This window comes from Puma concolor, chromosome D4 (assembly GCF_028749965.1).
Source record: "Puma concolor isolate L17-30 chromosome D4, mPumCon1.1.hap2, whole genome shotgun sequence".
Lineage (NCBI taxonomy): Eukaryota > Metazoa > Chordata > Mammalia > Carnivora > Felidae > Puma > Puma concolor.
This window is the reverse complement of record NC_141679.1, coordinates 54,261,580-54,278,553: the sequence shown is the minus strand read 5'-3', so window position 1 is coordinate 54,278,553 and position 16,974 is coordinate 54,261,580.

The following is a 16,974-nucleotide window of genomic DNA, read 5'->3' as shown; positions in this document are numbered from 1 at the left end:
ATACTAATTATAAGATTATTTTTTGTAGCTTTGTGAAAAATGTTGGCATTTTGATAGGGATTGCACTAAATCTGTATATTGCTTTGGGTGGTATGAACATTTTAACAATATTTGTACTTCCATTCCATGAGCATGGGATATCTTTCCATTTGTTTATGTCATCTTCAATTTCTTTTATCAGTATTTTAGTTTTCAGAGTTCAGGTCTTTCAACTTCTTGGTGAAGTTTATTCCTAGGTATTTTATTATTTTTGGTGCATTTGTAAATGGGATTGCTTTCTTAATTCTCTTTCTGTTGTTTCGTTATTAGTGTATAGAAATACAGTGGATTTTTCTACATTGATTTTGTATCCTGTGAATTTATTGAATTCATTTATCGGTTCCAGTAGTTCTTTTGGTGGAATGTTTAGGGTTTTCTATATATAGTATAATATCATCTGTAAATAGTGAAAGTTCTACTCTTCTTTACTAATTTCAATTCTTTTTATTTCTTTTTGTTGTGTGATTTCTGTGGCTAGTACTTCCAGTAGTATGCCAAATAAAAGTGGTGAGAGTGGACATCTTTGTCTTGTTCCTGACCATAGTGAAAAAAACTCTCAGTGTTTCACCACTGAGATGATGTTACTTGATAAATGGAACATTGCCAAACACCACCTAGAAAAGCTGCAGGGATAGCAGTTATAGTCAAACTATAAATCACCATCTAAATTAAGTAAGAAATAGTCACAATTGTTACTAGCTGAGCTTTGGGAAATCAATCATTAGTAAGCATAGATGACCTATACATAAATCTATCTCACTCACTGAACCATTAGATATCTTCCATACTATGAGAAAGAGTTGAATATTAAGAGAGAAAATAAAGCCTAGAGATTCCAGGTTTACATAGTTCAACAAATATTCACTGTGTTCTTATTTTTAGGAAAGTGTGCTAGGTTATCCAGGGAGAACTGAGATCCATTTCATGTCTTTGAGGAATTCATAATCTAGTGTGGAGAAAACTCACAAACATAATTACTTTAAGATATGTTTCTGTACTTGGTTCAAGTGAAGCATAATTATGGTTCCAGAGGAGTACTAAGAAGGAAGGAGGAGATTTTCTCCAAATTTACTATGAAGGAAGATCTCATGAAATAAACACCATTCATAAAGGCTGAGGAAAGTTGTACTTGATGCTGAAATGGTTGTACTTCCCTCTCCTGGGTTGACCTAACTCCTTCCTTTGCTCTGTCTCAGTGTGTGCATCTGTTTCTTAGGGTGTCTTGCCTTGTTTTTTTTTAAACAGTTTTTTTAATGTTTATTTATTTTTGAAAGAGAGAGAGAGAGAGAGAGACAGAATGCGAGTGGGTTAGGGGCAGAGAGAGAGGGAGACACAGAATCCAAAGCAGGCTGCAGGCTCCGAGCCATCACCACAGAGCCCAATGTGGGGCTTGAACTCACAGAGCTGTGAGATCATGACCTGAGCCGAAGTCAGACGCTCAACCAACTGAGCCACCCAGGCGCCCCTTGCCTTGTTTGTTGAGAGTTTTTGGATGACTGTTTCAGTTTCATTGCTGGTAATTGGTCTTTTCAATTTTCTATTTCTTCTTGATTCAATTTGGGGAGGTTATGTTTCTAGGAATATAATTGTTCATAATATTTCATAATATTCTTTTATGTCCTTTGTATTTCTGTGGTGTCATTAGTAAGAAAGAGAGCCTACAATCAGGTGGAAAAAAATACTGAAGGTAGAGTTAAGATTTAAACCAAAGTCTTTTTTAATTTTTGTTAGAAAATCATATTGCACATGACTTAAAATTCCATAGCAATCAAAATCTTATCAAATAAATGCTGGAATATTCATTTTACCAAATTTTTTTTCCAATTTAATATTCAGTGGGAAATGGCAAACAAGTAGAGTAAAACTAAAACCTAGTTTAGGGAAGAGGTCTTTTCTTCTCAAGTTACAATAACTTGTTGACTTAAAATTCCCCAATTTATTTTCAAGAATGAATGAAACATATGAATAGTCATATATTTGCATAACTTATTAATTATATAACTAAACATATTCAGTGCTGACAAAACTGTGTCCATTTCAGGTGATTAAATACACATCCCAACATCTAAGCCGAGTTCATGTATCAGTTTTTAAAGTTACCATATTCAGAGCACGATTGCTTGTTTGAGTTAAACAAATCCCTGATATAAAATTATGTTCAGTTTAATAACATCTTCGGCATTATTCAGATATGTCAGGGACTGGACAAGCTAATTTATAGATTTGAAGTGTTGGAGAGTTTATTACAGACAGTCCTTTAAAGCCACATCTCATTAGAGTCTAGGAAATTGAGGACCAGGGAAATTAAATACTTTCTCAAAGATATAGAGATAATTAGTAATATAGCCAGCCTTATATATTCCAATACCATTGTCTTTTCACGATACCTCAGGTGTGTATGTATGTATATGTGTGTGTGTGTGTGTGTGTGTGTGTGTGTATATGAAACATTATTGTCTCTGTTTCCTCATAAACTTCATTGGTTAAAGGGCAACTCCAGTAGGTTGACGCTGACCAGGATGACCTTAGCAAAGTTCTGTCTTTGTATAGTGCACCCAAAATCTCCATGCCATGTCTGTCCTGTTCTATCTCTGGGCTGGAAGATAATTGTTCCAGTCCAGAATACTTTTTTTAAATCTTTCTTAAAAGGGGAAAGCAGTCTCAGAGGTCACTAAACCAATTTAGATTGAAATATTTTGTGCCTATTATTAAAAAAAAAATAATCAGTTTGTACTTTCTCAAGAATATGTGGGTATTTTTTTAATGACTATTGATGTGGAAAATGCTAATGTATAATGACCTGGCTTTTGTGAAGTGAAAGAAAATTTTGGAGTAATCAGGACTTGGCATATCAAGGACATGGTAATGTGACTATGGTACTCAATCCATAGCGCTAGCCTCCAACTTGATCCCTTTGAGAACAGATGAAACAATGTATGTTATTTTGGCTCTTCAGTGTTTGAGGCAACAGAAACTTCTTTCCTTCAGGAGATAGGGACTAATTGCAAGGATACAAAAGTTATGTGGCCTGGCAGAGAAATGGAACATAATATAATTATATTCAGGGTTAAATAATAGATCTGGGAGCCTAAAAATATCCTCGGTTCCTCTCCTCTCTTGTTATCTCCTCTCAAGTGGGTTTTACTTACTTTTTATAGTTGTGACTCGTCTGATGTGAATTTCAGCTTCTCCTGGAGTCTGATTTTCTTCCTGCCTGTATGATTTTCTCTAACTTTGCTGCATTCCCTATGTGAAATTTACACTAAAAGCACCTGAGACGCTAAGGCTGATTAGAATGTCATCATCTATTTGGGGAGATTTACTTTGTTGGACACCTTAGTAAAACAAAGATATTATTTCCCTAATCCTTCTATGGTACTCTTTAGATAGCATGCTGGTTTCTGGTTTTCAGTCCCATGTGGCAAGGATAACAAGACCATATGACTGACTCATAGGCAAACACACGTAATTATGGTGATAATAATGAAAATGACTAACGTTTGTTAACTGCTTAGTATATATCAGCCACATTTCCAAGCATTTTGTGTATACTCTTCCATGCAATCTTTATGACAAATCTATGAATTTAGAACCACATGACCAATTTATGAATGAGGCTCTGGGGGTTTAGTACTTTGTACAAGATGGTATAAATACTGAGGGATTATTTTTCACTTAACTTTTTTTAACTTTTTGGCAGGAGACAGGAGCTCATTATTAAATTATGCTTAGATGTACACTCTTAGTTGTATTGTACTCTGCTGCTTATATTTATGTTCCTAAATGGTGCAATATCCATGTCCACACAAGAGCAAGTGTTCAGAATTTCTAATGTAGAAAACAAGAACAAAATGGGAGATATAATGGCCATCTGTTGCTTCTTTTCTTGACATCTCTTCTTTTTTCTATATATAAACAGCACCACTTCTTGTATGGAATAATCCACCAACCACCCAGTATGGTCTCGTTACAATGGAAGTTCAAAAGCCACAGTATTCCACTTGTGGTCCAAACCTTGACAATCATGTTGCTGTTTCATTGCTTTCAATGCTCAGTATGAAAATGCAGACTTACAAAGAATCTTTCGTTCGTCCATTTCTTCTTTCACTTAGGCAATATCTGATGCAGCAGTGAACAACAACAAAATGCCTGAACAGATGAGCTGTAAAAGAAATTATTATAAAGAAGGCATAAATTATATACAACAATCCACTAATAACACATAGGAAACCAAGAAAATGCATATATTAGTTTTTTATGCACTTTTATTAGTTCCTCACTAAGGGATTTGTGAAGCATGAGACAAAGTAATGCAAACTATAATATCCCTTTCTGGTCCTCAATGAAGCATTTCAAGTATTATATTTTTTCCCCTCAAGCTATTGTTTTACCACAAGGACCAATTTTATCTAATTAGTGTTCATTTACTATCTAAAAGTCAATAACTATCCATGGAACTGGGATTAAAGGAATCCCAAGATTCATTTCCAGAGTACATGATCAATGAATACAAAGATGGGAATTTGAGAATTCCTCTTTCTGGCAAATGAAACTTTATCACATGTAACTCATCCACCACAAGCTTGTATTCCTAAGCCCTTGACAGATTAAATGTTCATTGTCTAAAATTGATTGTATCTGTTTTTAAAATTTAATCTAAATCGTCTTCTAATTTGATTTTAGAGGAACTGGGTTTTGTTATATTTTTCTTAATTTCAGAGTACGGCATATTTTGTTCCCCGCAGTGTTTTTCAGAGATGCCCATAACTGCCAAAGCATAGAATGGAATATATTAGGCCTTCTCCTCTAAATTAGAATAAATGGTATCTTTATATACATCATTTTATAGTAATAAGGAAATGGGTTTGTTGCAAAATCATACAAATTCTCTCAGAATCTGAAATCAGTAAATTCCAACTAATAATCTTAATCCCAAATTTGGTATAGCATATATTGTTTTATTTCACAAATATTCTTCCCTCTTAATTGTGAAATTCTAGAGATAAACCATTGATTACCAAGGTCAATGCCTTTATTATTCAAATGAAATACAGCTGTCATTTACACAGAGCTTTGTGTCAATCAGACTATTCACTGTGTTTGCTCTGAAATGAGTTTCACATTTACTCCTATGCCCAAGGGTTTTTCATAAATCCATTCTTACTCATGCAAATTTAGTCTACCTCTCTTTCTGCTTTCTTGGCATCAATACCAGTCAATACTGCCAACTCTTGATTGTCTGTGTTAATGAAGTGTAATATTAATGCAAATAATCCAGAACAGTGGCAAAATATCATGTGCTTTGGAAGTCTGTTCCCACAATATTTCTTGGATCCTATGCTACTCAGGTGATTGTATAAATTAAGCTACATTCCCTTGACATAGAGCAATAGTGTGTAATATTGTCCTGGAAATGTTCTGTATGATTAGGACATCCGGTGTGAAATTAAACTATTGGCATATAAACTCCTTCAGAAAATAAAACATTAAAATATGCCATATCTATATGACAAAGCTTGGCATAAAACATAAACTTTTTTGAAACTTTTTTGGGGGCATAAAAGAAAGAGGAAGTTATTGAGAGAGCTATAAAACTTCTTGACCTTTTTCATAGGTCTCTGTTATCCCTTGAATCTTTTACAGCTAAAATAATGGCATATTCTAAGCATTGACTCACTGTGAGTTATCCTCCCCACTAACCCAGATTTCTTTATATCAACACACAATTCCTGCTACAAAACTATTTTATTTTTTTAAAACTTGACGTTCTCTACAGGCCTACATTAGGAACAAATACAGAAGTGATGTTATGTGAATGTCCCTGATTATTTATCTATCATGTTTATGAAAGAGAATGTTCTTTTCATCCACTGGTCACCTATACAAAAATAATTGACATATGGATTGGCTCCTGGTGTCCTGTCAAAAATCAGAATTTTAAGACTACCAGTCCTGAGACTTGGGCAAAATTATCAAGTTAATACAGATCTGAGGGCTGCTCGTGTGCTGCTTATTGTTTCCTAGCTAGCACCTCTCTAATTTATTACATACCTTGTTGCACTGCAGTGTCTCTCTTACTTTAACTTTGAAATATTATATAAACTAATCTTGCTATTATGAATTTTATACTGAGAAGGGATATAGAATACCAAGATATTTAACATTAATTTTCCTTAAAATGATATTATATATAATGGAATTATTCTTTTTTTTTTTTTTTGCATTTGATTACCTCTACAAGTAACTCAGAGTCATGAGCTTTTGAGGATTTATATAATTCAAAATTATACTAAAATCTATTTATTAGAGTATACATCAGTATCATCCTAATGGACAGCTTAACACCTATGCTTTTTAACCCATCTGGTCTTTTTTTTTTTTTTTTTTTTTTTAATTTTTTTTTTTTCAACGTTTATTTATTTTTGGGACAGAGAGAGACAGAGCATGAACGGGGGAGGGGCAGAGAGAGAGGGAGACACAGAATCGGAAACAGGCTCCAGGCTCTGAGCCATCAGCCCAGAGCCCGATGCGGGGCTCGAACTCACGGACCGCGAGATCGTGACCTGGCTGAAGTCGGACGCTTAACCGACTGCGCCACCCAGGCGCCCCAACCCATCTGGTCTTTAGATAGTCACCCTCAGGTGGAAAAACAAAACAAATACGTACAAAGAGTTTCACTAGAAGAATAGATCAATATAGTACTGTTTGTTTATTTATTTTTAATGTTTATTTTTGAGAAAGAGACAGAGCTTGAGTGGGGAAGAGGCAGAGGGAGAGGGAGACAGAATCTAAAGTAGACTCCAGGCTCAGAGCTGTCAGCACAGAGCCTGACCAGAGGGCTGGAACCCACGGACTGGGAGATCATGACCAGAGCCGAAGTTGGATGCTTAACCAACTGAGCCACCCAGGTGCCCCTATTTTTTTTCTTGTTTTTGTTTATATTCTAGTTAGTTAACATATATGTTAAAATGGGTTTCAGGAGTAGAATTTAGTGATTAAATTTAGTGATCATAACACCCAGTGCTTGTCACAAGTGCACTCCTTAATACCCATCACACATAGCCTATCTTCTACCTAACCCCCTCCATCAATCCTCAGTGTGTTGTACTGTTGAAAATAACAAAACTTTAGGGGTGCCTGGGTGGCTCAGTTTGTTAAGCATCTGACTTCTGCTCAGGTCCTGATTTCACGGTTCTTGGGTTCAAGTCCTATGCTGTCAGCACAGAGCCTGCTTTGGATCCTCTGTCTCTCTCTCTCTCTCTCTGCCCCTTCATCCCTTGCACTCTCTCTCTTTTTCAAAAATAAGTAAACATTTTAAAAAGTAACAAAATTTTATAGGAAAAATTTAATGTTCAACCAAAAAGGATAGGTTCAATAAATTATAGTCCAAGGGAATATTTTTCAACTATAAAAAAAATGAAATTATACTACTGACACCCCTTTATCATTGAATTACTAATTATATGAAGTAGCACACATTCTGAGACCTGGAGAGTGAGATGTAATTGTCCAAGGAAAAAACAATAGGGGTGATGTGAAGAAGGGAATACTACGTGTAAGCCCAATCAGGCCATAGGGAGCATGGCATTTTCAACAGTTGGGAGAAAATCATACAGCTGCAGCATATAAAATAAGGCAAGTTGTGGGGGAGTCCTCACAAAGTGGCAGATTATACAGGACTACAGAGACAAAGTTAATGAATTGGGATTTTACTCCAAAAGGAACCTAAAGTCTCTAAAGGTTTTTTTTTTCTTTTGGTTCAAGGGAGTACAAAAACAAGTTGTATTAATTGAATAGATTTTTGTTTGCTTCTCTAAGAAAATTGGGAAGTCAAGACATTTCTTCTTGTAGAGACAGGAGATGATTCTAAGGCAGAGAAATTGGGAGAAAGGGAGATTGGGATTCATGACTAGATTTGTGAGATATATATATCTCACATAGATGTATACACACACACACACATATATATATATATACACACACATATATATATGAGTAAAAGTATAGATGGTTTTTATTGTATCATTTTAATAATATCTGGAAGTCCACCTCATCAAAGTCATATAGTCATCCAAAAGTATAGTTCAAATAAATGCAGAAAAAAAGTGTAAATCAAGATCCTTGAGTTCACAATTTTGTGATTAAAGATAGGATTTTACTTTACAATTCACTTAAACAATTCACTAATAAATAGGCATAGGGACATAGATTAAGTAATCTAGTAAATCAAGAGTTTTATAACATTTTGTTACAGTAATCAGTTCCATGTTTAATTCCTTATTTCTATCTACTGGCATGTGAGATTGCTCATTTAATCCAAATGACTTCTGGTATAGAACAGAGGCCTTGGCATTCATTTAATTAGAAAGATAGGTTGATAGGTGTTTTTGGTACAGTTGTCATTTAAGATTTGGCTTTCACCTCCATGTGAATAAATTTAATGAAATTTCAATATGTAGAATGTTAGGTGGTAGTATTTTCTGAACCTTTCTTAGATGATGACATAGAGTAAATATAATCTGTATTATGTAGCTTGGGTTGCAGTCTGTTACTATATCACATGGTACAGCTAGGCATGTATTCACTAGACTGAATATAATTGGAAGGTTGCAGAGTTAATGTAGGGGGCTGACTGCGAAGCTGCCTGCCATTATCCTAACTCCCGATTTTCATATTCTTCTGTGATCTCCTCTCCTTAAGGCTGTGGGAATCCTGTGATTTGCTTTTAGCCAGTAGAACATAGAGAGGTCACAGGACATACTTGATTGTGTCTACATGATTATGAGATTATGTTACAGAAGACTGTTGCCCTCATCTTTCTGGAGTCTCTTGCTCTCCTTTGGTTGCTTCAAGGAAGCAAGTAGCCATGTTGGGAAATCCAGTATGCAAGAGAACTGTGGGTGGTCTCTAGGAGCTGAAAGCAGCCTCTCATCAAAAGCTAGCAAAAAAGGGGAAATCTTCCATACCCACAAGAAAGGTAATCTTACCAACAACGTGCATGAAATTGGAAGCAGATCTTTCTTGAGTTGAGCTTCAGGTAAGACTACATCCTGGCCAACACCTTGATTGCACAGGACTTAGCTATGCTGTGCCATCTCCAGACTCCTAGAAACTGTAGGAAAATAAATGTGTGGTTTGTTAAGCGGTTAAATTCGGGACAGTGTATTTGCACAGCAATAGAAACTAACAGGGATGGCTTGTGAGGACCCTCGAGGACAAGTGAAATGACGGGCATGTATCCTCCAGCACAGTGACTTTACCTGACAGGGTTCCATTGGACTGACAGATGGAGGCTACGTCAAACATGCTGACTCAGTGTAAACAGAGAAAACAAACAGTGATTTCATGCACGCTCCTCACATTTCCTGTTGCAAGGTGGTCACTCCAAATCGCAGGGTTGTTTGTGATTGAGATGCTCCTGGCAGAGACAAGTCCTTTTATTTAGCATTATTCTAAAGAAATGGCAACAGGAACTTCTTTTCTTAAAGAGTTAACAGGGCACTTAGTTGCACTTAGGACGAACAGCAGTTCCACATAAATTTTCACTGTCTTTTTATTATAATTATTTAAAGAAAAAAAACATAAAAGCAAAGGCAGATATGAATACTCTCTTTCCGGTAAAATTTCAGCCTGCACTGAGAAGAAAGTTAAATCTAGAATAAAAAGCAGTAGGGGATTGTTTGCCATGTGCTATTTGAAGCTTGTTAATAGTGCTGTGTCTCCAAAAACATTTTCTATTTTTCCTTGACTTATATGTTTTCTTTTCATTTACTTACATATAATTAAGACGCTTGCCATGCTTCTTGGGTTCAGCATCCCGTCCCTGTGATAATTACACTGAAAATGGAGTCCTTTATTTGATCACTGACACCTGAAAGGATGACGAGCACAGGATTGATGTCATGATCTAGGCAAGGCAGGGAGCAAGACCGCTAATCCCTGCAAAGCAGCAGACATCGTTGGGTTATAGCACATGCAGGGCAGGCATAGGCCAAAGGGCATTTACAAAGCACCATGAAAGAGAGCAGCTGTGTGAAAAGCATAAGGGTATGTGATGTGTGATACCATGTTTGCACACAGCTCTGCTCTTTTTTTAAAAAAAATTTAATACTTATTTTTTGAAAGAGTGCAAGCAGGGGAGGGGCAGAGAGAGTGGGAAACACAGAATCCGGAGCAGACTCCAGGCTCTGAGCTGTCAGCACAGAGCTGGACCGTGGGGCTCCAACCCACAAACCACGAGATTATGACCTGAGCCAAAGTCGGTCGCTTACCCAACTGAGCCACCCAGGTGCCCCCACAACTCTGCTCTTTTCTACCAACCAGTTCTTCTTTCTGGAATTCCTTCTGTTTTGTATTCCATCCAGTAAACATCTACAGCAGTAGATTTTTCTATATTATTCAGGCATGGTTGGTGTGTGTTGTCCTGTGGGTCCACAGTACTTTCTACCTAAACTCATTCTAATATTTGTAACAAAACTGTAGCTTTCTGTCTCCCTTTCAGTGTAGGAGATACAAAGCTTCATGCTTTTAAATCTGTTTTTAGCATGCTACCTGGCATTCAGTAGATACTCAGTAGATATTTTTTTAAAAATGTTCTTATTGCTGATTGAAAACCTGCTGCGCAGGAAACAGGAGTTCATACTAGATCACATTTGGCCACATCATATTACATATTCTTGAAAAAAATTAATATACATACACACTCCAGTACATGCTCAGATTTGTACTTTAAAATATTGGTTTGGAATATCAAGTGGTCACATTAGCTTTTTTTTTTAAAACTAGCTTTTACCTAATAAGAATGTTTGCAATCTTTTCTTTTTCTTTTTTATTTGAGAGAGAGCGAGACAGCGTGTGAGCAAGGTAGGGGGGCAGAGGGAGAGATAGAATCTTAAACAGACTCCATGCTCAGTGCAGAGCCCAGCAAGGGGCTCGATTTCACGACCATCAGACCACGATCCCAACCAAAATCAAAAGTCCATGCTTCACCAACTGACCCACCCAGGTGTCCCTAGAATGTTTGCATTCCTATGTGTTCTGAAAATGAATTATATTTCCAAATATATATTTCCAACATTATATTATATTCGAACATTATATTTCCAAAAGTACTAGGAAGATTATTCATAACTGAATAAATACATTCTCTATCACTAATTTTGGTTATAGACTTACATACTTCCTTATGGAAATCAAAATAATAAACTAACCTTTAAAAAAACCTTTTGAAAAATAAAAAATATGCCGTCGCCTCACATGCTTGTGAGAAATAAACAATATCAGATTTCTTCAGCCTTCTACCTGGTGTATAAATGCAATTTGTTTATTAATAGTACACTAAGAGTTCTTAATCTCTTTTATTTTTTAATTAAAATAATGTTTGCATTTCTTATAAAAATGTATACTCAGTATCAAAGGAAAATTCAGTAACCCATGAACATCATCATCTGGAAGTAATCCTTGTTTTTATTTTCATGTATTTATTTTTCTATTATACGTGTAAACATATACCTTTAAATAGTAGAGATGATATTAGACAAACATTGTTTTTTATGTAACATTATACCATGAATAGTCTTATGTCATTGAATTAAAATATTTTATTTATCTTATATTTTCCAGATATTATTTGTATAAAAGGAATCTGAGTGGCATTTTTTATTTATTTGATGGGATTGTCTTTTTTAAAGAATTTTTTTAATGTTTATATCTGAGAGAAAGAGAGAGAGTAGACAGAGTGTGAGCAGGGGAAAGGCAGAGAGAGGGAAACACAGGATCTGAAGTAGGCTCTAGGATCTGAGCTATCAGCACAGAGCTCAACATGGGGCTTGAACCCATGAACCATGAGATCATGACCTGAGCTGAAGTCAGACGCTTAACTGACTGAGCCACCAAGGTGCCCCAGGATGACTTTTTAAAAATTTCAGTATATTTTCTTTCTTTAAAATAATTTTTTTAATGTTTATTTATTTTTGAGAGGGAGACAGAGTGTGAGCAAGGGAGGGGCAGAGAGAGAGGGAGACACAGAATCGGAAGCAGGCTCCAGGCTCTGAACTGTCAGCACAGAGCCCGATGTGGGGTTTGAACCTACAAGCTGTGAGATCATGACCTGAGCCAGAATCAGATACTTGACCAACTGAGCCACCCAGGCGCCCCTGAAAAAATCTCAATATATTTTCATAATTTTTAAGAATGAATCCATGTGCAAGACATTGAAATGATATAAAGTAACAAGCTCTGTGCAAAAACATGTTTCTTTATTTTGTTAATTATGACCATTTTGTTAAAAAATATAAATATGTATAAAATCTTTAAGTATATTGCCAAATATCCATACCTCTCACGACGTTTTTCCTGATCATATAAATTGCCAGTTTGAATACTGTATTCACCCTGAAAAAAGAAACAAATAATTCTTTTCCTTGAATAACTCATATTTAGATTACTCTGCCTATGACAAAATTGGTTCAGATTAAAACATTACATAAGTCGTTTTTCCTTAATACTCTAAAATACTTTAATTTTCTTTAAATTTTTTTTTTCAACGTTTATTTATTTTTGGGGCAGAGAGAGACAGAGCATGAACGGGGGAGGGGCAGAGAGAGAGGGAGACACAGAATCGGAAACAGGCTCCAGGCTCTGAGCCATCAGCCCAGAGCCTGACGCGGGGCTCGAACTCACAGACCGCGAGATCGTGACTTGGCTGAAGTCGGACGCTTAACCGACTGCGCCACCCAGGCGCCCCTAAAATACCTTAATTTTCTAAGTCCAGTGACAAATTGACCTAGTTTGCCTGAGACTGAGGGGATTCCCAGGACTTGGAAATTTCAGTGTTAAAATCAGGATAGTCCCAGGCAAGCTGGAAGCGCTGGTTGACTTATTCCTGTGTGAATGCTTCCTGCTTCTCAATTTTTGTGGCAGGGGTTTGTTCTCTGTTCTGCAACTCCCTTTCTTCCTCTTCCTGGGCACACAGCTAGACTAGATCTTCTAGCTCTCAGGCAGTTAAATGCAGCCACATATGTGTAGAAGAGGAAGTGATGTACCCCACATTCGGGCTTGCCCCCCTGAGACCGCACAGGTGCTCCTTAAGGCCCTCTTTCCCTCTTGGCTGATTGGGCAGAGGAAGGGCACGGCAACCTTGGAAGTCACAGGCTGTGTAGCACCTTGGCCAGCCTGGGTTTCTTAACGACAGCTTAGAGCAGAACCTCTCCTCCAACATAAACCCCTACTTTGGACTGTGGCGTACGAGGAAGTAAACTTCTGTTGGGTTTGAACCACTACCAATTTTAGGACAGTATGTTACAGTAGCTGGAGTTAAAATATCCAATCAAATTTTTCACTATATACTTATTTACTCAGATACAAAGACTATCACTCAGCTGTTTGTGAGGTTTACAGAGGGGAAGAGTGATCTGAGATTGCTACATTTTTTAAAGAAACAAATCACTGTAGCTTGAAAAGGAAGTAAGTAGAATTAAAAGAAGCTAAATAATTGGAATTAGGCCAGAATGCCAAGGTTAAAAGCTGTTCTCTTCTATGTGAGGGAGAAAAAAAAATTACAGTGAGATTTTTATTATTAGTACCAATAATATGAACAATTTAATAGCCAGAAATCATTGGTATCTCAGTTGTATAAATTTGTTTTAAGATCACCCTTCACAATTCCATCTGTACATTTTATGACTTGCCCATAAAATTGGATTTAAAAATTCAGTCATTCAAAAAAGAAGTTCAACCATTACTAAAACTAAAAGCTTGTTCCCAAAGTCCTCACAGAAAGCCACAGCTCTACTAATAGCCACAGAAATATGAGCTTTAGAGGAAAAAAAAAACTTTCAAAAGGCATAACCAAGAATAATGAATCAGAAAGTTTATTTTTGCATTACTTGAGAAGAATATTTTCTGAAGGTAAATCAATAGGATATAAATTAATAAAAAGATGAACCACCCAGATGTAACATTTATTTTTTTCCAAATGAAATGAAAGCTGTGTAGGGGAAATGTGGCTATTTTGTATTAATCTTCAAGCTCCATTTTTTATTAAATACTAGATATGAAATTAACATTGAGGAATATAAACCTTCAAAGTTGAATAAAATTGACTGTATTTACAAATATTAATTTAAAAAATAGTTCAATCAGGGTGCCTGGGTGGCTCAGTCAGCTGAGCATCCCACTCTTGTTTTTGTCTTAGGCCATGATCCCAAGGTCTTGGGATGAAGCCTCGCATCAGGCTCTGCACTTAGGTGGAGCCTGCTTAAGAGTCTGTCTCTCTCTCTCTCTCTCTCCCCCTCTCTCCCCCTCTCTCCCTCTCCCTCCCTCCCTCTCTCCCCCTCTCTTTCTCCCGCTTTCCCTCTCCCACACTTGCACACACTCTCTCTCTCAAATAAAATAAGAGAACTGAGTCCTGGATCCTTAAAAAAAAATAAATAAATAAAATGTAGTTCAATCAATGAATTAACCTGATATGTTCTTACTGTGATTCTAGTGGTTTCAAATTTCTTACCAGTCTTCAATTTGATGATTATTTTTTCTGACTGAAAGAGAGATATGGATTCAGCTTTTCATTTAATATCTTTAGAGCATGCAGTATTTGTTGTTACGAATATAAGCAGTCCGGTGGCTCCATGGCTTCAGAAAGCTTCTTCTATTTTGTTTTATTTTTTCTTTGATACCCTTTTCCTGCCTGGTTTATTTCTAAGTCTCCATTCCAACAGCCTCTGCAAAATAATTAAAGGGAGCAAGATTGTTAAATAAGCAAAAGGCCACAACTTGGGTATTTGGAAAATAAGCATTTGAGTATTTATTTCTTTATTTAAATGTGTATAAGCAACAATAAGACAGTCTAAGGCAAATGAAAAATATACTGCAGCACAATTAATGGTGCAGTGAGGAGAACCACGGCCAGGAAAACTTAAAGAAAATAATACCTCTGAATAAGCACGGAGGTAGAAAATAACAACAACAAAAGTTTCAGAGATCTGCTTTGCATTCTTAGTAAGTACAAGGTGATATTGCCTCTATAAAAATAAAACAGTGTAACATAAGACAGCAAGCGGAAATGCAAATACATAAATCTGAGAAGCAGGTTGCAAAGAGAGAAAGAACTTGCTTAATTAAAAACACAATGCAGGGGAATAAAAAATGCAATAATGATTATAATTCTCATTGGAGGCCATAAAATCTTGAATGGAAATTGAACAAATGGGAATAGAAATTTTAGAGAGTAAACTTTATTCATTCTCTTAGAATTATTGTAGTAAAAAAAGAGGCAAATATGAAAAGGCAATCTAATCAAAATCAAGGATTTGTAAGGAAAAATCCTCACTACAAATAAAATAGCCCAATAAATACATGAAACAAACAAAAGGATAAAACAAAATAAATGGAAGTGAAGATAAAGCAAAAATATCTGTATTCTAAAATAACCTGAACCTGTAGGACAAAACTACTCATCTTATTCTCGGCAGAATCAATGCAAAATTAATGGACTCTGGCAAGATGCTTCGATTTTGAAGATTAAGGAAAAATAATCAGGTCAAGAGGTTTAACAAACAAACAAAACAGGAAAAGAAAAAAGAAAAAAGAATTCATTTCCCTTTGTGAAAAATCGATGTCAGGCAGCGATTTTCAAAAAATTGCTGTTAACATTTGTAAATAGTAGAATACTCTAATACAGGTATTGAGTTATCACTTCTTTATCTCTGACTGTTCTCCACAAGCTCCCTGAGGTATGGCAATAGCAGCTTCCTTGCAGTTTGAAAGTGGCAAGTGTCTTCCTGTCTCATTATCTTTGTACTTTTGTATTAGCTGAATTACTCTTTCTACAAATAGTCATCTGACTCCTTCAGCTGTACCCTTCAGATCTCAACTCAACCATCACTTTTGGAGAAGTCTTTTATGAATGTCTAGAGGGCATCCCCCCTCACTCATCATTTCTTATTTCTGCTTTGTTTATATTCTTTCAGCTTATTGATAACTAGTGTCTTTTTAATGTATTTATTTCTGTTTTTCACAGAGATATTCACATATGAATGTTCACAGTTACATCGCCAGCACATAAAACAGTGTCTGGGAAATAGTAGGGATCAAAAAATCTTTGCTAAATAGTCAAATGAACAAAAGATATGTGGATGGGGGAATCACACAAATGAGTTTAAATACAGGCCAACTGGGGCGCCTGGGTGGCTCATTGGTTAAGTGTCTGAATCTTGATTTTGGCTCAGGTCCTGATCTCAGGGTTCCTGAGATCCGGCCCTGCGTCGGGTTCAGGGCTAACAGCTCATAGCTTGGAATCTGCTTGGGATTCTCTCTTTGTGCTCACTTATCTCTCCCTCTCCCTCTCCCTCTCCCTCTCCCTCTCCCTCTCCCTCTCCCTCTCCCCCTCCCCCTCCCCCTCCCCCTCTCCCCCTCTCCCCCTCTCCCTCCCTCCCTCCCTCCCTGTCTCTCTCTCTCTCAAAATAAATAAACATTTAAAAATACAGACTAAAAGGATTTGTTAATCTTCCGGAGATTGAAAAAAATAGATGATTTAAGGTTATGGACAGCGTGTAGAATAGATACTACCAAAGACAGCCTGATAAAAATAAGTAAAATTGTGAATAAAAGTAATTTACAACTTTTAAATAAACCACTAAGCTATCACTGTAATGAGGAATCCAGAAAAGGATTAGGATGAAGTGAAAGTCGGAACTTTAGAGGTTAGAAGATCACCAAGGTCTGGAGACTTTGAGGTCCTACTGCAGTGCTATGTTAACTGTAACACATTTAAATATCTGTTTTCAGGCAGATATTTTCTGATGTCTGAAAGATAAAGTTTTACAAACAAGGAAATATAGATTGTTCCTTTGAGAAAAAAGAAACACAATGAAGTATTCAGCTAAGAGTCCATAATAAGATATTAACTAAAGAAAGTAGATTCAGACAGTAGAAAGA